At 41.0% G+C, this 23,879-nt stretch overlaps 1 protein-coding gene and 1 pseudogene across 4 annotated transcripts in view; both read right to left on the reverse strand.

Annotated features, from left to right (window-relative positions):
* LYPD6B (LY6/PLAUR domain containing 6B) overlaps positions 1-23,879 on the reverse strand; it is a 229,674-nt gene that overhangs the window by 107,399 nt on the left and 98,396 nt on the right. The window contains exon 2 of one of the 4 annotated variants that reach the window (XM_020893426.2): positions 2,509-2,579. The exons of the other annotated variants lie outside the window; for them this stretch is intronic. The gene's annotated coding sequence lies outside the window, so the exon portion shown is untranslated. The remainder of the gene's footprint in view (positions 1-2,508; positions 2,580-23,879) is intronic. 4 annotated transcript variants of the gene reach the window in all.
* On the reverse strand, positions 21,023-23,423 carry LOC110137174 (annexin A11 pseudogene; annotated as a pseudogene).

The raw sequence follows: 23,879 nt of genomic DNA on the forward strand, positions 1-23,879 counted from the left end.
GAAAAATCCACAGAATTAGCGACTCCTAGAGTGACAGCACTCCTGGGTATCATTTTAGCCTCTCCTTTGTGCTTTGGAGATGAGGAAATCGAGACCAAGAGAGGAAGTGACGTGCCCCAGATTACATAGCATGTGGCTGAGCAAAGCTGTATATCACAGGTCCCTTCCATACTGTTGGCTGCCTCTTCTAGAAATGGAATCGTGAGCCATCAGCCATGCTGCAGAAAATCAAACAAAACAGGACAGACAAGAGTTTGATTATCATATCCAGAGAAGAGCCATGTCTGAAATGGAGGTCATCAGGGTGTCTCGCTGTCTTACTCTAGACAATTTCCTGTGAGACTATTCAAGTCACTTAAGAGACAGACTTAAGACTCAGCAATCTCGAGCTCTCTGTTGCCCTCATCGCTGACAACTTTCCCATCCTTCGATCATCAAACTTAGAGAGAAGTGCCACTGACCAGACACACGGCCCACACCCACATCTTCTTTGGGGGCCTGCAGACAGGTAACAGGTAACATTCAACGTATAAACTACTGCAGGACACTGACAGCCCTCGAATGATTAGCAGCCTGCATCACCTTCCCACTCTGCTATCTGCCTTCTTTATCTCCTTCCTTCTTTATCTCACACTTTGTCAATCTGTCTTTTTCCCCCTCCCTCTTTCTCATCTTTTCTCAGTCCTGGCAGCACAACTAAGAGTTGTTTAGACCTGTTGATAACTGATAGGAAATAAAATGAGAAATCGCTGCTCGCCACAACGACGTTAGAACACTCCCTCACACCATACACAAAAATAAATTCAGAATGACTTGAAGATTTAAACAGAGGACATGATACCGTAAAACTCCTAGAAGAAAACACAGGCAAAACATTCTCTGACATAAATCATAGCAAGGTTTTCTTAGTTCAGTCTCCCAAGGTAATAGAAATAAAAGCAAAAATAAACGAGACCGAATCAGACTTATAAGCTTTTGCATAGCAAAGGAAACAATTAACAAAAGACAACCTAAGGACTGGGAAAAAATATGTGCAAAAGAGGCAACTGACAAAGGCTTAATTTCCAAAATATATGAACAGCTTATACAGCTCAATAACAAAAACAAACAACCCAATCAAAAAAATGGGCAGAAGACTTAAATATGGCCTTTCTCCAAAGAAGACATACAGATGGCCAACACAAGAAACAATGTTCAACTTTGCTACTTATTAGAGAAATGCAAATCAAAACCACAATGAACGATCACCTCACACCAGTCAGAATGGCCATCATCAAAAAGTCTACAAATAATAAATGCTGGAGAGGGTGTGGAAAAAAAAGAACCCCCCTACACCGTTCATGGCAATGTAAATTGGTGCAACCACTATGGAGAACAGTACAGAGATTCTTCATGAAACTAAAAAAAGAGCTGCCATATGATCCAATAATCCCAGTCCTGGGCTATATCCAGAGAAAATGCAAATTCAAAAAGTTACATGCACTCTGATGTCCATAGAAGTACTATTTACAATAGCCCAGTTATGGAAGCAAAATAAAAGTCCGTCAATAGATAAATGGATAAAGAATATGTGTGTGTACACACACACACATATACACACAATGGAATATTACCCATCCCTAAAGAAGAATGAAATAATGCCATTTGGAGCAAGGGAGGGACCTAGAGATCAAGCTAAATGAATTAAGTCATAAAGAGAAAGACAAATATCATATGATATCACTTATATGTGGAATCTAAAATATGACACAAATGAACTTATTTACAAGACAGAAACAGACTCACATAGAAAACAAACTATGGTTACCAAAAGGGAAAGGGGGGGAGGGGTAAATTAGGAGCTTGGGATCAGCAGATACAAACTACTATATATAAAAATAGATAAACAACAAGGTCCTACTGTATAGCACTGGAAAGTATATTCAATATCTTATAATAATAAATAATGGAAAAGAATATGAAAAAGCATACACACACATATATCTCTGTATGTATATATATATGTGTGTGCATATGTGTATATACACACACACAAAACTGAATTACTTTGCTGTACACCGGAAACTCACATTTTAAATCAACTCTATTTGAATTTTTAAAAAAAGAAATTGCTGCTTATCTTCAATGAACAGAAGTACAAGATTAGGACTGAGAGCTGTTTGAAGTACATTCCTGTTAAAAACATTCAGGAAGCTACAACATAAAAGTACTTGAGATGAAATGAATTCAGGATCACAAATGAAGATCAACAACCACCTCTACATTGAAACATTATAAGACATAGCTCAGTATCAAAAGTTCTTTCATGAAAAGTCGATATGATTACAGGAAGATACAGAAATCACAATATTTAACAAATGTGCAAGAAGCATAATCCCCAAGATTAATGAAACTCCAGATCACCACTGTTTAATACAGTTTTTGCTAAGCACGAGTAGCTCATACGGTAAGGATTTGTAGTTCAATCAAAATATCTTCTCTGCATCCACTTGGGAACATAATACTCACAACATCCATGTGATTAACAAAAGCAGCCTAGTCCAGGAGGGTTGCCAAAGGCAGGCAGCAGTGTGGCATATCTAAACAAATGAACATGGAAAGGTATCATTATGACTGATGTTGTAGACAATGGGGATAAAAAGCTTTTATAATAAGTAAGAGGCTTTTGGCAGGGGACAAGTCTTAAAGAGGTCTTAGGCTCAATAACCTTTCCCAGCCACAAACCAGATACAAGAAAGATCCAGACTTCAGACAGTGTCCTCTTGTCCCCAGGCAGAAATATCCAAAGAATGTAGACAGAGTGGATGCAAATTTTCAGCAGTGGCAGGAACAGGAAAGAGCACTGGCAATGCTCCTCTTTCCAACCCCAGAGAATCACTTAATTCAGCCCTGCTATAACCAGATGGCTCAGTGGATAAAGAATTCACCTGCCAATGCAGGAGACGCAGGAGACATGGGTTTGATCACTGGGTTGGAAAGATCCCCTGGAGGAGGGCATGGCAACCCACTTCAATATTCTTTCGTGGAGAATCCCAAGGACAGAGAAGCCTGGTGGGCTGCAGTAGTTCTTCGGGTCACGAAGAATTAGATACAACTGAGCACATGTGCATATATAACTTAGTGGGACTAGGCCGCCCTCTCTTTTTCATAAGTGGAAACCCTTGGTTTTTGAGCAAGCACCTTGAACTTTACCTCCAGGTATATAAAAGAACTTGCCAGGTACCTACGATGGATGACTAACTTTCATCCCTCCTTGATTAATCACTCCATGGATGTCTGCCTAAATAAAGACCAATTATGGAGTGGCTACAGGACAGAAGCCAAAACACTCTGATGTCCAAATTAAAACAGTTGGCTCTTCTCCTTCTCCTCTCCTTAAAAAGGTATTTAAAGGTTTTGTCCGCCCCTAGAACGATACAAATGCAAATACATCAGGAAATCTGCCATTTTAGAAGGGACTGGAGGACAGGTCAGCGGAGTGGTAAAAACGAAGTCTTCAGCAGGAGACTCATAGATGGAGCATATCCTGGCTGTGTCTTAGAGAAACCCAAAGCACAGAAATATAAGGCTTGTCTTAAAATGTGGAGGGAGAAGAGCAGCTGTTCGGGGTCCTGGCCTGACAGGCCTTTCATAGGAATACAGAGAAGAAGGGGTACATTCCTCATATTTGATCATAAGGCCTACAGCACCCAGGCTCCGGGATCAAAGGTGAGGGCCTCTGATGAAGCAGAAGCAGAAGCCCAGGGAGGGAAAAACAGAAAAAAAAGCCACCTTGTTCACAACAGGAAAACCCACGTCAAGAAGGACTGCCATTGTTGTTCAGTCACTCAGCCATGTCTGACTCTTTGTGACCCCAGGGACTGTAGCCCACCTGGCTTCCCTGTCCTTCACTATCTCCTGGAGTTTGCTCAAACTCATGTTCATTGAGTCGGTGATGCCACCCAACCATCTCATCGTCTGTTGCCCCCTTCTCCTCCTGCTCTCAATCTTTTCCAGCATCAGGGTCTTTTCCAATGAGTTGGCTCTTTGCATCAGGTGACCAAAATATTGGAGCTTCAGCATCAATCCTTCCAATGAATATTCAAGGTTGATTTATTTTAGGATTGACTGGTTTGATCTCTTTTCTATCCAAGGGATTCTCAAGAGTCTTCTCCAGCATCAGAGGTTTGAAAAGTGAAAGTCACTCAGTTGTGTCCAACTCTTTGTGAACCCATGGACTTTACAGTCCATGGAATTCTCTAGGTTATACTGGAGTGGGTAGCCTTTTCTCTTCTCTAGGGGATCTTCCCAACCCAGGGATCAAACCCAGGGCTCCCACATTACAGGCGGATGCTTTACCAGCTGAGCCATTAAGGGAAGCTCACCAGAGATTTGAAAGCATCAATTCTTTGGCACTCAGCCTTCTTCATGGTTCAACTATCACATCTGTACATAACTTCTGGAAAAAACATAGCTTTGACTACGTGGACCTCGGTCGGCAAAGTGATGTCTGAGACCATGGCAAAAAAATGGGACAAAAAATGAGACAATGTTTTTTGTGGTCAGCATGTTAGCCCTCTGAGTTAGGTACCTGTCTGAATGCCTCTTTCTTTGGCCTTCCCAGATACCCTAGCTTTGCTGGCAGGTCCTGAGCCAATCCATTCAACAGCCAAGATTTATAGAGCTCCTGGCTTGCACCAGGAATTGAGTTAGAAATGAAGTATGCAGAGAAGCATTCTACAGGTTCTCTGCTCTAAAGACACGAAGAGCAGAAAGAAAAGAAAGCTGGATGAAATCTACCAGCTTTATCTATTTCATCATGAGCACCAACATTTGCAGAAGCTGTCAACATCACAGAAAAAGCCTTGTGATTCTATAAAGCACTTCATACTCCCCATTCCTCCTTCAAAAGGTAACTTCCCCCACCAAGTAGATATAAAAGCTCTCACACATTGGAGCTGCGTTCCCTTGACTGAAGATTGTCTCCAGTTAAAAACTAAGAGGAGGAAACCCCTGGAAGTTATTAGTGATTTATAGCTCTGTATGAAGGAGTTAATCGCATCCATCCCAAAAGGAGCAGTTCAGGTAGATTCTGAGGGCTAGTTCCCTAAAAGATGTACAGAGGTCAGTCCAGGCCTGCCACCTATCCTAATTCTTTCAGGCCACACTCCCAAAAAATATCCCGTTTGCTATTTTTTATATATTCTCAAGTTCAGAAAATTATTCGTGCTCTGAAGTAATTTCACATGCTGTAACTCTTAGATTTTTCTTTTTTTTGTTAGTGTCTTAGAAGTCTTGTGTTTAGTCACTCAGTAGTGTCTGACTCTTTGTGACCCTATGGATTGTAGCCTGCCAGGTTCCTCTGTCCATGGGAATTTCCCAGGCAAGAATACTGGAGTGGGTTGCTATGCCCTCCTCCAGGGGATCTTCCTAGCCCAGGGATCAAACCCAGGTCTCCAGCATTGCAGGTGGACTCTTTACCTTCTGAGCCACCAGGGAAGTCCCTTAGAAGTCTAGAAGAGATCAATTTAAATAACCTTCCTAAACATATGGATTTTGGTTATTCTTGTCTTGCATGTCCCCAGTATATAACTAGCAGAGGCTTCCATGTATTTGAAGGGTATCCCCTATATGTTGAAAGCATGCAGTAGACCTCAAAATTGCAGATGCCCTTTGCTATTCAAAGGCAAAGGGTTCTCCCCTGTGAGATCTCCCTTCCTCTCATTTGTGAAGTTCAGGCAGATGGCCTATATAATTTTCACCAGATTTTCTTCTGGAGTACAATCAAGGGCATTAGAAAACTAGGCAACATTAAAAGTCAAGCCGTTTCAAGGAAAAAAAAAAAAAGGCAAGTGATGTGGCATGTCCATAGCATCTGAGCAATGAGCAGATCCTTAACTTTCTACAACACATCTTTTTGTTATTTTGTTAGTACAAATGTCTCTGTAATTGAGATTCTGACATTTTGAAAAGACAAAATTTAGGAACTGTTTCACATGCAAAGATTCTCTTACCATTGTTCATTTGAAACAGAATACCTTACACATTTCTTTCAATGGTCTCTACCCAGATGAGACAAGAACACTAAAGACTGCCTTGATTTCTTTTAAAAGATTTTTTTATGTGTACCATTTTTAAGTCTTCATTGAATTTGTTACAATATTGCTTCTGTTTTATGTCTTGGTTTTTGATCACAAAGCATGTGGGATCTTAGCTCTCCAACCAGGAATCCAACCTGCACCTCCTGCATTGGAAGGTGAAGTCTTAACCACTGGACTGCCAGGGAAGATCCAAAACTGGCTTAACAACAAATAAAAGCTATTTCTATTACAGCAGCTGTTCATCAATAACAGAAAGGAAGAAGTGGTACCAATGATGAGAACCAAGATAAGGACTCTGTTCTCAGAAAATATCTCTAAAGTCCATGATTTGGATCTATAAGCTGAACCAAACAACTTGCCCTGCTAATTAGGACTTATCTATCAGGAGATTTCAAATGCTATTTGAAGGTACATCCCTAAAATGTCACAGTTACCCAGATCTCTGTCAAGCTACCTGGAAAAATGTAATTCAATTCCTGAAAATTCTCACATGGTAAGTGTAGCCAGATTGCTGGGAGAAATATCAATAATCTCAGATATGCAGATGACACCACCATTATCGCAGAAAGTGAAGAACTAAAGAGCCTCTTGATGAAAGTGAAAGAGGAGAGTGAAAAAGTTGGCTTAAAGCTCAACATTCAGAAAATTAAGATCATGGCATCTGGTCCCATCACTTCATGGCAAATAGATAGATAGGGAAACAGTGGAAATAGTGGCTGACTTTATTTTGGGGGGGGGGCCTCCAAAATCACTGCAGATGGTGAGTACAGCCATGAAGTTAAAAGATGCTTACTCCTTGGAAGCAAAGTTATGACCAACCTAGACAGTATATTAAAAAGCAGAGACATTACTTTGCCAACAAAGGTCCGTCTAGTCGAGGCTATGGTTTTTCTAGTAGTCATGTATGGATGTGACAGTTGGACTATAAAGACAGCTGAGCACTGAAGAATTGATGCTTTTGAACTGTGGTGTTGGAGAAGACTCTTGAGAGTCCCTTGGACTGCAAGGAGATCCAACCAGTCCATCCTAAAGGAGATCAGTCCTGGGTGTTCATTGGAAGGACTGATGTTGAGGCTGAAACTCCAATACTTTGGCCACCTGATGCGAAGAGCTGACTCATTTGAAAAGACCCTGATGCTGGGAGGGATTGGGGACAGGAGGAGAAGGGGATGACAGAGGATGAGATGGTTGGATGGCATCACTGACTCCATGGACATGGGTTTGGGTAGACTCCGGCAGTTGGTGATGGATAAGGAGGCCTGGCATGCTGCGGTTCATGGAGTTGCAAAGAGTAGGATACGACTGAGTGACTGAACTGAATTGAAGTGTAGCCAGATACAAAAAGAAAAATAATCTGTCTGGGAGATCAAGATAACAGAATGTAAGAAATAGAGTGCACTTCCTCCCCACAAATACATGAAAAATACCTCTACATATTAAACAACTCTCACGGAATACCTACTGAACACTGGCAAAAGATGTCATACAACCTAAGCTGCAAGAAAGATCACTAAATAACCAGGTACCAAAAAAAAAAAAAAAACTTTCTGCAGACGAAAGTCCAGGACCATATGGCTTCACTGAGGAATTCTACCAAATGTACAAAGAGGAATTTACATCTATCTTTCTCAAAATCTTCCAAAGACTGAAGAGAAGGGAACACTCTGAATGTTATTCTTTGAAGCCACCATAACCAAAACCAGACAAAATGAAGTTGCTCAGTCGTGTCCGACTCTTTGTGACCCCATGGACTGTAGCCTACCAGGTTCCTCCACCAGACAAAGACACTACCAAAAATAGAAAATTAGAGATCAACATCTTTGATGAATATAGATGCAAAAATTCTCAAGAAAATATTAGGAAACCAAATGCAACAACACATTAAAAAAAAATTATACACCATACTCAGATTCATCCTACAGTCACAAGGATGGCTCAACATATTCAAATCAATGTGATATACCATGTCAACAAAAGAAAAAACAAAAATCACATTACCATCTCAACAGATTCAGAGAAAGCTTTTGAATAAAATTTAATGCCCATTCATGATAAGAACTCTTACCAAAGCGGGTATAATGGGAACATATCTCAACATAATAAAAGCTATTTATGACAAATTCACAGCCAACATAATACTTAACTGTGAAAAGCTGAAAGCCCTCCACTAAAATCTGGAACAAGACAAGGATGCCCACTCTCACTATTTCTATTCAGCACAGTACTGGGAGTCCTAGCTACAGCAATCAGATAAGAAAAAGAAATAAAAGATACCCCAACTGGAAGGGAGAAGTCAAATTGTCATTATATGCAGATAACATGATACTATATCCTAAAGACTTCACACAACAGCTTCTAGAACTGATAAATAAATTCATCAAGGAAGCAGGATACAAGATTAACATTCAGCAATCTGTCCCACTCGTTTACAATGACAATGAAATATCAGAATGAGGATGTTAAAAAAAAAATTCTTTTTAAAATCACATTTAAAAATACCTAGGAATAAACCCAACCAAGGAGGTGAAAGACTTATATGCTGAGAACTATAAAATACTGATAAGAGAAACTGAAGATGATTCAAAGAAATGTAAAGACATACCATGCTCTTGTAGGAAAAATTAATACTGCTAAAATAGCCATACTACTGAAAGCAATCTACAGATTTAATACAATCCCTGTCGAATTACCCATAACACTTTTCACAGAGCTAGAATAAATAATCTTAAATTTTATATGGAACAACAAAAGACTCAGAATTGTCAAAGCAACCCTGAGGAAAAAGAACAGAGCTGGAGTCATAACTCTTCCAGCCTTCAGATACCACCACAAGGCTACAGTAATCAAAGCAGTGTGGTATTGGCACAAAAATAAACATACAGATTAATGAAACAGAATAGAGTCCAAAAATAAACCCACACACTTACACTCAATTAATCTTCAACAGAGGAGGCAAGAATAGACAACAAAGAAAAGATACGCTCTTCAGCAAGTGGTGTTGGGAAAGCTGGACAGTCACATGTAAATCAATGAAGTTAGAGCACTCCCTCACAGCATATACAAAAATAAATTCAAACTGGCTTAAATACTTAAGAAATAACACCATAAACTCCTAGAAGAGAATGTAGATGAAACATTCTCTAACAAACTGTAGCAATATTTTAATAGTCAGACTCCCAAGGCAAAAGAAATAAAAGCAAAAATAAACAAATGGGACCTAAACAAACGTCTAAGTGTTTGCACAGCAAAGAAACCATTAACAAAAAGATAACCTACAGAATGGGAGAAAATATTTGCAGATGATGCTACCAAAAAAGGGGGTTAATATCCAAAATATACAGCCCATAAAACTCAATAACAAAAAAAATCAATCAAAAGTGAGCAAAAGATCTAAATAGACATTTCTCCAAAGAAGACATTCAGATAGCCAATAGGCACATGAAAAGATGCTTAACATTGATAATTATCAGAGAAATGAAAATCAGAACTACACTAAGGTATCACCTCCCATTAGTCAGAATGGTCATCATCAAAAAGTCTGCAAATAATAAATGCTGGAGTGGGTGTGGAGAAAAGGGAAACTTCCTCTACTGTTGGTGGGAATATAAGCTGGTGTAGCCACTATGGAAAACAATATGGAGGTTTCTCAAAAATCTAAAAATAGCATTGCTATATGATCCAGCAATCCCACTCCTAGGCATATATCTAGAGAAAGCTAATTCAAAAAAGTACAATGTTCAGAGTAGCACTATTTACAATAGTTCAGATATGGAAGCAACCTAAGCATCCATTGACAGATGAATGGATAAAGAAGATGTGATATGTCTGTGTATATCCATACATAGACACACATACATACAAACACACACAATGGAATAATATTTAGCTGTAAAAAATAATGCCATTTGCAGCAGCATGAATGAACCTAGAGATTATCATACTAACTGAAGTCAGAGAAAGATAAATATCATATCACTTATATGTGGAATCTAAAAAAAAATAACACAAATGAACTTATTTACAAAACACAGACTCACAGACACAGAAAACAAACTTGTTACCAAAGGGGAAAGAACAGGAAGGGATAAATTATGAGCTTTTAATTAATTAGAATCTTGTAAGACACAAAATATCCTACTGTATAGCATGGGGAACTTTATTCAATATCTTGTAATAATCTATAATGGAAAAGAATCAAAAAAATAAATATCTGAATACATATATGTCAGATTGTACACATATATACATGTGTGTATATAAATATATATATATATATATATATCACTTTGCTGTATACCAGACACACAACATTGTAAATCAACTAAACTTCAATAAAAATAAAAATTTAAAAAGAAAAATAAGATACAAACCTGATTTTCAAGAAGCAAATGCTAGCAATACCATATTCATGTGGAAAGAGCAACTTGAAAAATGGGTTATGTCCTTTTCTTTTAAATAAATAAATCAGTTGAATGCATATGTTACATGAAAATGTTCCTCTTAAAGAAATTAAAACCCCAAATATATTATTCTATTTTTTCCTTAAAAAATACTCATTTGCCTATGTAGTACTGTATTTTGAAGACACACTCCAACCAAGACCTCAGAGTAATCAGTGCAGTAAAAAAAGACAAGTTAGTTAGTGTGTGAAACACTAGGTGATTAGCACACTGTTATACCTCAGAAGCCAAAAGCAGTTCCATGGATCAGCCTACACTTAACACACATGTTAGCTATAACCAAGAGGCATCAAGGAACTGGGGCATCCTATCGACAGATGAGTCAGATTTTCTACTTGTATCCCATATTCTGAGAGGTCCTCCTGTTACAATATTACAAGGTCCTAGGATAAATAGAAAAGCAAACTTTATAAAGCATTTCTGACCATCAAGGAAAGTAAAGAAAATATTTTAAAGGAGTGGAAAGAAAATGGAAAGCAAAGGAAGGGAGGAAGGAACAGGGAAGAAGTTTAAGGTAAATTCAAAATTGTAACTGGCAAGCCACATACATTAGTCAAGATCACTCTGGGAGCAGATGCTATTCAGTCTCTGGCATCAGAGACTGAACCCCCATCCCTCATATGCTGGGGTAGCTGGGTCTGAGGCTTGTGCATTAAGCTGGGACCCATGAAAGTAGCTTATGTAGTCCCAGGCCCGTCCTGACCCCCAAGTTCCAGGACATAAAAAATGCACATTTTCTCTGGAGGAAAGCTCTCAACTTAAGCCCTTAATACTACTGTAAATTAAATCAAATACAAACTCTCAGAAAAAAAATATTCCTCAAAACATGAAGCAACATAAATCAGAGTGGCTAGAAACAATTAACGACAGACAGTGAAAGTGTTAGTCAGTCAGTCATGTCCGACTCTATGTGATCCCATGGACTGTCTATGGAATTCTCCCGACAAGAATACTGGAGTGGGTAGCCAGTCCCTTCTCTAGGGGATCTTCGCAACCCAGGGATTGAACCCAGTCTCCTGCATTGCAGGCATATTCTTTACGTTGTGAGCCACCATGGAAGCCTGCAAACAACAGAATTATACCCTCTATTACCAGTGTTTAACATTCTTAGACACAGAATAATTCTATATATAAAATAATTCACATAATAAGATATGAATTAAAAAATACTCCCCATTTAGATAATTGGAGTAATACTATAGAATGCCAAAGACAATAATAATATTACAAAAAGCAGCCACAAAAAATTTCAACAATTAGACTGAAAGCAGATCTCTAACCAGTGACAACTGAAGTCAGAAGACAGAAGCAGAAGATAGAAGTTATCTTCCAAGTGCTAGGAGGAAATAACTAGAAATCCCAGTGAAGCTATTTTTTAAGAATGAAAAACATTTTACTCTAAACAAAAACTGAGACTTTATTATCAACATAACTTCACTAAAGAAATGTTTAAAAGATATACCTTAGAAGAGAAGAAAATGAACCCAAAGAAATGTTGAAATGCAAGAAATGGTGAACAGAAAACTTGGTAAATACATAGGTAACTTTTTGGCTCAGAGGTTAAGGCATCAGCTTGCAATGCGGGAGACCCAGGTCCGATCCCTGGGTCAGGAAGATCCCCTGGAGAAGGAAATGGCAACCCACTCCAGTACTCTTGCCTGGAGAATCCCATGGATGGAGGAGCTGGGTAGGCTATAGTCCACGGGGTCACAAAGAGTCAGACAGGACTAACTGACTCCACTTCACTTGGTAACCATAATTTTGTTTTCTATGTCTGTGAGTCTGTTTCTGTCTTGTAAATAAGTTATTTGTATGTTTTAGATTCCACAAATAAATGATATCATATGGCATTTATCTTTTCTGACTTGTATCACTTAATAATCTCTAGATCCATTCATGTTGCTGCAAATGGCAATATTTCATTCTTTTATGGCTGAATAATATTCCATTATTTATGCACACACAGATACACATATCATGTTTTTATCCACTTATCTGTTGATGGACGTTTATGTCGCTTCCATGTCTGGGCTACTTCCATGTCTGAGCTGCTATGAACATTAGGATACATGTATTTTTTCAAATCAGACCTTTCATCTTTTCCCAGATACATGCCCAGAAATGGGATTGCTGGATCACATGGTAACACTATGTTAGGGGATGAGACTGATACTCACTGATACAGAGAACAGACTGCTGGTTACCAGAGATGGCGTGAGGGTGGTGGTATTAGACGAAAGAGGTCAAAGGCTACAAACTTCCACTTATAAAACAAATAAGTCCTGGGAATGTAATTTACAACATGGTGACTACACTTAACAATACCATATTGCATATCTGTAAGTTGCTGAGAAAGTAATTCCTAGAAGTTCTCATTACAAGGAGAAAAAATTTTAACTATGTATAGGGAAAGATATCAACTAGACTTACTGTGTGATTATTTCATAATACATACAAATATCCAATCATTATTGTGTACACTTGAAGCTAAAACAAAGTGTGAAAGTGTTAGTTGCTCAGTCATGTTTGACTCTTTGCAACCCCATGGACTGTAGCCCACCAGGCTCCTCTGTCCATGGAATTCTCCAGGCAGGAATACTGGAGTGGGTTGCCATTTCCTACTCCAGGGAATCTTCTATACCCAGGGATCGAACCCAAGTCTGCTGCATCGCAGGCAGATTCTTTACCATTTGACCATCAGGGAAGCCCATACTGGAGTGGGTTGCCATTTCCTACTCCAAGGGACCGTCCCAACCCCGGGATGGAACCTGCATCTCTAACGTCTCCTGCACTGCAGGTGGATTCTCTATCACAAGCGTCACCTGGGAAGCCCCAATATACTGTTACATGTCAATTATACCTCAGAAAAAAAGAGAGGCTGATGAGTTACAATACTCTAAGGTGCTGTGTCATTTGGAAGAGAGGTTATGATACTGATTAACTCCACTCTCAGTGGGGGGAAAGAAGCATGGCCTTAATCCACCTGAACGGCCCCACACACCCCAGACCTGCTCTCCCTAGTTGTAATCTAGGCCGGAAGGGGTGGGGGGTGAGCCCAGCAGATCTGATGCATTTCCTGGCAGAATAAAACTGTCAGAACTGGGTGGGTTCGCTGAGAGCAGAGGAAGAGCCCTGAGCAAAGAAAACGCCTGGAGGAGAAGGAAAGGCAGAGAGTCTGGGCTGCCAAACTTCCAGCAGTCTCCAAAGTAATCTACTTACCCTGACCTGCAGGCTGGGTGTGGTTATGTTTGTGGAGGGCTTTGTAGAGGCTGGGCATTGTTTGACTATAGCAAACAGGCTTAGAGATGAGTGATTTGTAAAGTTACTACAAGGACTGGTAGGCAAGGATGTGTTTGAGTTTCTGGGTTTTGCCAATCAAGAGGTATTGAGAAAAGTTTACATTCAACTGGGAAAGTCCAATTTCCTCCTGGAATATATCTGTTAGATGCAGTCTGACCTCATCCACCCCCATCAATGTTCCTGATGGGAAAATAAAAATCATAGCCAATGCCTTCCTTCTTCAAAAGCTTCCTTGCAACCTGGTTATTTAGTTGAGGTCTTCTTCAGTATTAGGGTCAGCACTCAGGAAAACAACCTAAAGAAGTTTCTTGTGGTCATTTCTTTATCACGTTTCATGACAACCTGGGCAATGGGACTTAAAGAGGGAAAAGGAGGTGGGGAGAGAGTTTCAGAGGAGCAGCACTGTAAGTGGAATGCTAACCTGTGGAATGCAGGTTCCCTTTTACTTAATCCTAAAGCAAACAGTAGGAAGGTCAATAGGCAAGGAAGAAACTGCAGAACTCATTTCAATGCCAGCTCCAAATTATTTACAAACTATCTATTATTCAGATCATCTCTCCCTCTGATGAAGTCCATTTGAAGAATTAGTGAGTGGTGACAACAGTTAATAACTGCCCTGTTACCATAACTTTAGAAGCATGAGAAGTAATTCTACCCTGCTGCTGCCGCTGCTAAGTCACTTCAATCGTGTTCGATTCTGTGTAATCCCATAGACGGCAGCCCACCAGGCTCCCCTGTCCCTGGGATTCTCCAGGCAGAACACTGGAGTGGGTTGCCATTTCCTCCTCCAATGTGTGAAAGTGAAGTCGCTCGGTTGTGTCCGACTCTTAGCGACCCCATGGACCGCAGCCTACCAGGCTCCTCCATCCATGGGATTTTCCAGGCAAGAGTACTGGAGTGGGGTGCCATTGCCTTCTCCGATTCTACCCTAGAGAGCTGCTAAGAACAAAAGGTGTTGCCTTGTAAAGTAATTAGCCTCCAACTAATAAAAATAAATGAAAAAAAATTTAAAAAAAAAGAAAGACACAGGTCAATTTTCCTAGGAAACTAAGCCAAATTTCTAATTAAACTAATAGCTAAAATGTTTCCAATGCTGTATTTAAATAATAAATCATTATTAAAAAGTGTTTTCCCAGGAATAGTTTATCATCAGAAAAATCTATAAGATGCCACAAAGATAAATAAAAAAGAAAGTATTTTGATGCAAACAAACAAACAAAAAAAAGGTGTTGCCTAGCTGAGACTAGCAGGCTACTCCAGCATGCACACCTGCCCACGGGATCATATTATCCCTCAGTTAAATAATGTGGGGCTTTTTTAGTTTGCTTTTTTTTTCCCAATTTTTAATTGGAGGAAAATTGCTTTACAATGTTATGTTGGTTTCTGCCATACAACAACACGTATCAGCCATAATTATATGTATACCCCCGTCCTCTTGAGCCTCCCTCCTCTATTCCACCCCTCTAGGTGGAATCACAGAGCACATAATGTTTTGTAACCCCTGCCTAAAGGACAGACCGGTGAACTTAATATCAAACACACTATTCCCTGATTTTCCAACTTGCCTGTAGTTGCCCTGAGTGTTGTTAACTATCTACTATGCGCAGAGAGAAGACAATGCCCAGTGAAAATACTGTCGCTGATACAAAGTATTTCTTCCAGCCCCAAAGAGGACTATGTATTTGTAACCCCAAGGATTACTGCATTCAAAATCTACATTATTGAAGGAGCAGCACAGTGAGGAATTTAAGAGACGTCTTCAATATTTTCAACCAATGAAAGTAATATTTTAGAAAATCAGTCAGCAAATATTTACAAGATTTCATCATGCTATATACTTGGTTATGGCAGAAACATGAAGAACGGCCCTTGGATTTCATATAAAAGAGACCCAAACTGAAAAAGCATAAAGCAAATGAGCCAGAGGGATCCCGTTGGCTGATGTATCTCCTAAATATGAGCTCTTAAATAAACCAAAACCTCATGAATTCTTGGGGTGAAGATTCATAAAGTCACAGAGTTAAAAAAGATGATTGCAAAATTCCTTCCTTCCTCTCTCCCTTATCCAGTGCACAGAGGCTGAGATTACCAGTCTAGTGTTCTTTACTCCACTCAGTAATTGTCCAACTTGAATTACATACAGATATTTTAAAAGAAAAATGTGTCCTCAAATCTCCCAGTGTTGACTATTGTTTTTAGTGTGTTTTTTAGAAAACCACCAAAATAAAACCAAGGACAAAATCTTAAGATGTATCACCTTTAACCAATACAAACCAAAGCGCATGTAGAAATGAATACAACCCAACTACAAAACCATTAGCACCCAAGCACTGTTTAAAACAGTCAAGATATGGAAGCTCCCTATAATAAATGCCTGTCAACAGAGTAATAAAGAAGATGTGGTGGATATATATATCTATATACACACACACACACTGGACTATTACTCATCCATAAAAAATAATAAAATAATATCCTTTATAGCAACATGGATGGACTTAGAGATTATCATATTAAGTATACAAAGATAAGTATCATATGATATCACTTATATGCAGAATCTAAAAAAATTGATACAAATGAACTTATTTACCAAATGGAAATAGACACAGAGACATAGAAAATACTTATGGTTACCAAAGGGGAAAGGGCAAGAGGAGGTAGGGATAAATTAGAAGTTTGGCATTAACAAACTACATAAAAAAGACAAACATCAGGGACCTACTGTGTATCACAAGGAACTATATTCAGTATGTTGCAATCAACTATAATGGAAAAGAAGCTGAAAAAGAATTATATATGTGTGTGATAGTATAGATACTACAAATTCTATATATTATATATATTGTATAGTCTATTTACAGCAGAGGAATTCGTATATTTATATACACACCAGAAACTAATGCAACATTGTAAATCAACTACACTTCAATAAAAATTTCTAAGTACATAAATAAAACCAATAGCATTCCAAATAGTATGAATAAAACATACTATATGATGTTCTGCTGAAACCACGCTGCTGCCCAAATGAAGACTTATGTGGTGCTGGTCAGAGTGCTGTAGCATGGGGCCCTTTTGAGCTCAGCAAGCATTTACCTCCACATTCAATGCAATGACTGTATTCTCCCACCACTTTCCCCACTGGAACTACTGTGAAACCTTTCTTCCTCAACCTGCTCCGTCAGCATTTGGTCTTTAAATATGAATAGTACTTTGTCATCAGATTAATTCAACTCTGACTTTTCTTAGGAGCCCTCTACATTTATTTTGGTTTGACTTGACGCTAATCTGAACACAAACCAAAAACCTAAAGGCAGGCAGAGACACAAAAATCATGTCACAGGGCTTAGTTGTAAGATCCAAAAACATAGAATTATGTCTAAATTTTTACTGCCATCCAAAGTGAAGCCACATTCTAAAATTCTTATGGAAGACTCACAAACCCCCAAGGTCTACAAATGCTCAGACTCACCTTCCAATGTAAGAAATGCCCTGTGGAATGCTGTGACCAAGTTCTTACAAATAATCTGCCCTTAATGTGTCCTTGAAACTAAGAACATGCTTGGATCAGAGCCATGAGAGGTGAGGTCAGGTGCTGAAGGAGATGTGGAACAGCTAGGATATAGGAAAAAATCAGAGTTGACATACGATAATAACAAAAATTGCCAAGGAGCAAACACAGAGGCCAGCAGAGATGTGACTTGTCCCCACAAGTGCCGAGTGCCCTTTCTGAGGCCCCATGCTCTCTCACTGTGTCTTAGTTTTCATAATAAAGAAAATGAAGTATTTAAGAGCTTTCTCAGAGACTACAGTTTATTTTTTTGATTAATTTTTATTGGAATATGGTTTCTTTACAATGTTGTGTTCGTTTCTACCATTCACTTTCTAGCAAAGTCAATCGGCTATATGTACACATATGTCCCCTCTTTCTTGGATTTACCTTCCATTTATCTCACCACAGAACACTGAGTTCCCTGTGCTATACAGTAGGTTCTCATTAGTTAGTTTTTTATACATAGTAGTGTATATATATCAATCCCACCTCCCCTTCCCTTCTGTCCATCGGTTTGTTCTCGACGTCTGTGTCTCTACTCCTTCCTTGGAAATAGGTTCATCTGTACCATTTTTCTGGGCTTTCCTGGTAGCTCATAGCATTTTTCTGGATTCCACATATGTGTTAAAATACAATACTTGTTTTTCTCTTTCTGACTTACTTCACTCTGTATGACAGTCTCTAGGTCCATCCACATCTCTACAAATGACCCAATTTCATTCTTTCTTGTGGCTAATATCCCACTGTCTATACAGATCACATCTTCTTTATCCATTCCTCTGCTGATGGACATTTAGGTTACTTCCATGCCCTGGCTATTGTAAATAGTGTTGTAATGAACACCGGGGGTACATGTTTTGGACTATGGTTTTCTCTGGGTATATGCCTAGTAGTGGGATTGCTGGGTCCCAGTTGGTAGTTCTCTTTTTAGTTTTTTAAGGAACCTCCATACTGTTCTCCATAAAACGATAGTTTAGAGAGATATGAAACATAATCCAAACTTGAGATTCTACAAAATAGGCCCTGTAGTGGCACTGAGAGAAAGTTCCCACCATTGTTTTAGTTTCTCATCATCTGCATCTTTGCCTCCACTAGCCTGAGATCCACTGTTTACATTGCTCTGTGGCCTGGGAAGGCAACCCCTGTAAACTGAAACACCCCGGTTCCTGCATCAGCTGACTTCTGGCTGGGTTGGGCCAATGGAAGCCCTGGTAGGAGATGAGAGCAAGGGAGGTGAGGGAAGCTGCGGTGCTTCATTCCACTCCCCACATGCTCATCACCGCTGCTGGAAACTGCATCCCTTCACAGACCCCGCAGGCATTCACTTCCTTCACTGCAGCTCTAAGTGCTCACAAAACATTTTCAGTCCAGGGCTGGCCACAGTTTCCCACTGCTGTAGTTTCTTGTTGGTTCTCTCACCTCACACACACTTCTATGAGCCGCCCTTCACTTAATTCTCTTCATTCGAACCAATGAGGTGAATTTCGTGTGTCCTGCTGGGATCATTACCGATACAATCATTAAATCTGGTCAGACAAATCAGTACTATATGAACCTCTAGGTGAAGATTAGACTCTCAAAAATTAAGATTAAAAAAAAATCACATCATCTATGAGAAAAGCACTCACCATCTATTAGGAAGATAATCAAATAAACTGTAAAACAGGCCTTGACCTTCTAAGTTCATAGTGAAAATTTCAGCTTAAGAAAAACAGGAATTTAGGGGAGAAAAAAGCTATACTCATGACAAAGTTGATTACATTTTCATCTAGAGCAGAGGAAATTTTGGAAACAACCTTAGATGTCTAATAGTAATGCAACAGTTGAATTATGATAAATGAACTTGATGGATTATGCTGTTACCATGATATATTATTATAATTAAGATTTTGTAGTAGCAAACAACAGTAAACAAAACAGATTTGAACATCTGAATTCTAATTATGTACGAACAAATATGCATTCGCCTAGACACTCATAGGTGGAGCAGAGTTAAAGAATCCGCCTGCTAATGCAGGAGATGTGAGTTTGATCCCTGGGTTGGGAAGATCCTCTGGAGGAGAAAATAGCAACAACGTTCCAGTATTCCTGCCTGGAAAATTCCACAGACAGAGGAGCCTGGTGGGCTACAGTCCATGGGGTCACAAAGAGTCAGACACGCCTGAACACACACATAAACATTTGATACAATTTCACAAAACTAAATCCCATGTTGAAGGATTCAAATCCTATTTCTTCTATGAAATATCCTTAGAAGAAAAACAAAGGGCATAATACTCAGAGATTCATGGCTACACCTGGTGACAAGAGAGGAGCATTCTGGGAGATCAAGTCTCCTCCAGACTCTATCCTGCTCTCCAATCAACAAACAACCTTGAGCAGAACAATGAACTTCAGGCTCCATTTTTTTCTCTCTGCAATAGGATTGACTACTGTCCCACTCACAAGAATGCAAAGTCAATGAATCCTAAGGACCGAAAAATTTTTTTTGCTTTCCTGTACCTTCTCAGAAGAGGAGGAAGGCAACAGAGGATGAGACGGTTGAATGGCATCACTGATTCAATGGACATGAACTTGGGCAAAATCTGGGAAATGGTGAGGGACAGGGAAGCCTGGCATGCTGCAGTCCACAGGGTCACAAACAGTTGTACATGACTTGGCAACTGAACAATAACAACCCACCTCACTGTATACAGTGACTGTATATGCTGACTCTAGCTGGGACAACATAAAGTGAAGGCTTTTTCTCAAATTCTGTGGGGCAGGCCTTGTGAGTTCTGTTTCAGAGACTGAGCAGTTTCATCAGAAACCAGTAAGATGAACATCGTCATTTGGGGGCCTTCATCGGATGTTTTAAAATATGTTTCACACTCCTCCTTAAAGAGATTCTATCTAGCAGAGTGATAACAGATTGATGGCCATGACCTTCTTCAAATTCTTCTAACTCCTTTCACAATGAAATCAGGGCTCTAGCTGCTGGTGTCTGTGGGCTGGGTGCCAAGGTGCTGTAACATGGGTTACATATCATCCCCCACCCGAAGACTATCATCTCAGTTCACTATTAATGTGCTAATGCCACCAACAAACATGCTGAGAGAGGAGAAATCCAAGAGAAACATGCTATCCCCATTCCCAAGGTGTATTTTCTTTAAATAGCAGTTGTCAAAAAGGCAATGTCTTTGTGCTGAAGACAAATATGACACCATATCAACATTACAAGAAAATGCTTTTACAGGCATAAAGCTCTTTATGCTTTAATTTTAAACTGATGATTTGATATCTTCCTGAATTACACATTTTAGCAGAGTTTCCTAGTCTAAAAAATTTATTGGTCTAGAATATATATCAACTTGAAATACTGCCATTTCTATTTCATAGCCAAGTGGATGATAATTTTCTTTAATTACACATTAATTCCAATGTATTACCTGCATAGGCAGTTATTGTTTTAACAGGGTAAGGATTAATGGGCAGGTGTTCCTCTATAACTTCAATGAAGAAGAAATAGAGAAATTATACATGATTCATTTTCTTATTTCTCCAAGCTGAATAATATTAATAACACTGCCACCTTACATTTATAAAGCACTTTTCTTTTTCAAAGTGCTTTTGTATCTGAAATTACATTTTCTTTTTTTTTTTTTCCAGAGCTGGGTGACTTTAATTTGGAAATAGCATTTGGCCATCGACATTCAGGTTTAAGGCACATTCTCAATTACAAGAAGCCCTGTCACTGGCAGGGAGCTGGCTTTGTTCTTGTGGTTTGCGTGGAAGAAAGAACAGATGACTTTCTGGCCTTTTCTTTTCTAAAAAGGAGTGAGTTTGGCAATAACAAAGCTCATGACACATTTTCACCAGATGCAGAGCGTGTACCCGTAACGGTTTTCCCTTTTACTCCTCCGTGAAGACAGGCACTCCAACCCCCACCTCTTTCACCCAAACTTTGTATGCAGCAAAGACGTGTATGCAACTGTCTGCAACTATATATTAAAAAAAAAAACACCTTCTAAACATACGAAATTACATGACTAAAAGGAAGCCAAGAGTTTCAGCCATAAGCAAAGGGGAATGACTGCATGAGTCAGGAAACAAAACATCTACTTCAGCTGCAAGAGGCTGTGAGGGGTGGGGATGGGCAGGAGGCATCCCGAGAGACTGACCAGGTTCGGCTCAAGCACAGTGCACGGATCGAGAGGGTGGGGGAGGAGCTGGGGCCCCGGCTCTACGGCTGGTCTGAACGGTGACACCTGGGGGCGGTTTTGTAGATTTGTTAGAAACAGACAAACGTCCTTTTGGCCTTTTCCTGGCATTGCTGTTGCCAGCAGGTGGAGAGAAGTGACCCACCAGCCACTGCCCAGTGGTTGCCACCACAGATCTTCAGCAGAATCTTCCGGTAATCCCCTGAAGTGTCTCCCGTGATATCGTGGTACAGCGACTTGCCATACAGCCGCTTATACTCCGCTCTGATGTCCAGGAGGTCAATCTCGCTGCGAGACACCATGATGCGGATCAGGGTCCGGTCTTTGGTTCCTGCTCCCCTCATGGCCTTGTTGGGCATCTCAGCAAAGAAGGCTGGGGTATTCTTAAGACATTTCATCACAGCCAGCATGCCCTGCTCCAGGTCCCCGGACATCTCCCGGCAGATGCTCTTCTCAATGTCACGTCCTGTCATTCTCTGATACTCATTAAAAACTGCCACCAGGTGGGTCCGGCTCCGGGAGCACAGAATTGCACTGAACTTGGATTCATCTGTTCCCAGGCGGTTCTCCCCAGCTGCATAGCGCTCCTGCGCATCTCTCTGGACGAGAGTCATGTCCACGTTCGTGCTTTCATCCCGGTTCCCCTGAGAGAGAGAGATGAGGAGCCGCTGGAAGTGCCCTGACGTGTCGCTCCGAATGGCCTCCTCCAGAGTCTTGTTGAATTCTGTCTTGTAGAGTCTGTTCAGTTCCCGGATGTGCTCATTGCTGCGGGAGGCGAGGATCTCAATCAGGCAGGCTTCATCAGTGCCCGCCCCCTTGATAGCTTCCTTTATCTCATAAGCATCAAAGAGGACAGGCGTCTTCATCAGGGCCAAGATTGTCTTCTCAAAGTTTCCTGACAGTTCAGATTTCAGATCTTTGCTCAAATCCTTCCCATATGCTGTCTTGAAGGACAGGAGGATCTGCTGCCGTTGCTTGTTGGAGCGACTGCCCAGGCAGTCAATGATGGCCTGCTCGTCAGTCCCAAAGCCCTTCATGGCCTTCCGCAGGACCTCAGCATCTCGCAGTGGGTCAAAGCCAGATGCATCTGTGATGGTGCCTCCGTTTCCAAACTGGGCTGGGGACACAGCAGGGGTGACAGTCCCAGAACCTGAGTACCCTGGATAGCTTGGCACAGGCCGCTGCCCAGGAGGTGGCATTGGAGGCTGTCCAGGGTAGGCCCCCGGGGGCTGCTGCCCAGGCGGCAACATGGGCTGGCCTGGCACAGGGGCCCCTGGGTATAGCAGATATGAAGGCGTCCCAGAGGGTGGGTTTCCTCCAGGGGGCGGGTACATTCCATAGGAAGGAACAGGCTGCTGGGCGGGAGGGGGCTGCCCAAAACTCCCCGGGGGAACTGGAGGGTAGCCAGCCCCAGGGGCCCCTGGGTACAGGTTTGGCACGTTGGCTCCTCCAAACGTCCCGGACATGTTGGCTGCCACTCCTGAGAGGTAGTCCTGGTTGAACTGCCCTGCGTAGTTGTTCACATTACCCAGACCGATGGGAGGCATGGTGGGTGGCGGGTAGCCAGCACCTCCCCAGGCACCGCCCCCTGGTGCAGCTGGTGGGTAGCCACCTGCGGGCGGGGGGTAGCCTGGGTAGCTCATGGCTAGATCTGGCCAAGGGGCAGTGGGGAGCCGCGAGGGGAGAAGTGGGACGCGGGCGGGCAGCAGCAGCTCTCTCTCCGGGCGTCCCAGGCGCGGCACCTCCCACCAGACTCGAGTCTTGTCTCACTCCCACACTCGGAGCACTCGGGGAACTGGCGACCCGCAGGCTCCTCGGCCGTCAGGGAGGAGCCGGAGGAGGGGCCCGCTGGGCGGAAAACCTCGGCCGAGGCCCAACGTGCCCCGGGGCGGGGCCGCGTGCCTGGAATTACATTTTCCTAGCTCTTTTACCCTTGACAAATCCTTCCAGATAACACACAACTCTACAGTTTTTCAACTCTCTCTCAGCTATATATTTTCTGTATGTGTGTGTTTATAATATATTAATGGGATATGGTGAGAAGTAATAGAATAACCACAACCTTTAGAGAAGACACACCTGGGTTCAAGTCTCAGCTTAACCACCTATTACACGTGTGCTGTGCATGTGCTAAGCTGCTTCAATCATGTCCTACTCTTTGCGACCCCATGGACTGTCGCCTGCCAGGCTCCTCTGTCCATGGGATTTTCCTGGCAAGAATACTGGAATGGGCTGCCATTTCCTTCTCCATGGGATATTCCCAGAGATCAAACCAGCATCTCTT

The sequence above is a fragment of the Odocoileus virginianus genome, chromosome 13 (assembly GCF_023699985.2).
Source record: "Odocoileus virginianus isolate 20LAN1187 ecotype Illinois chromosome 13, Ovbor_1.2, whole genome shotgun sequence".
NCBI classification, from domain to species: Eukaryota; Metazoa; Chordata; class Mammalia; order Artiodactyla; family Cervidae; genus Odocoileus; species Odocoileus virginianus.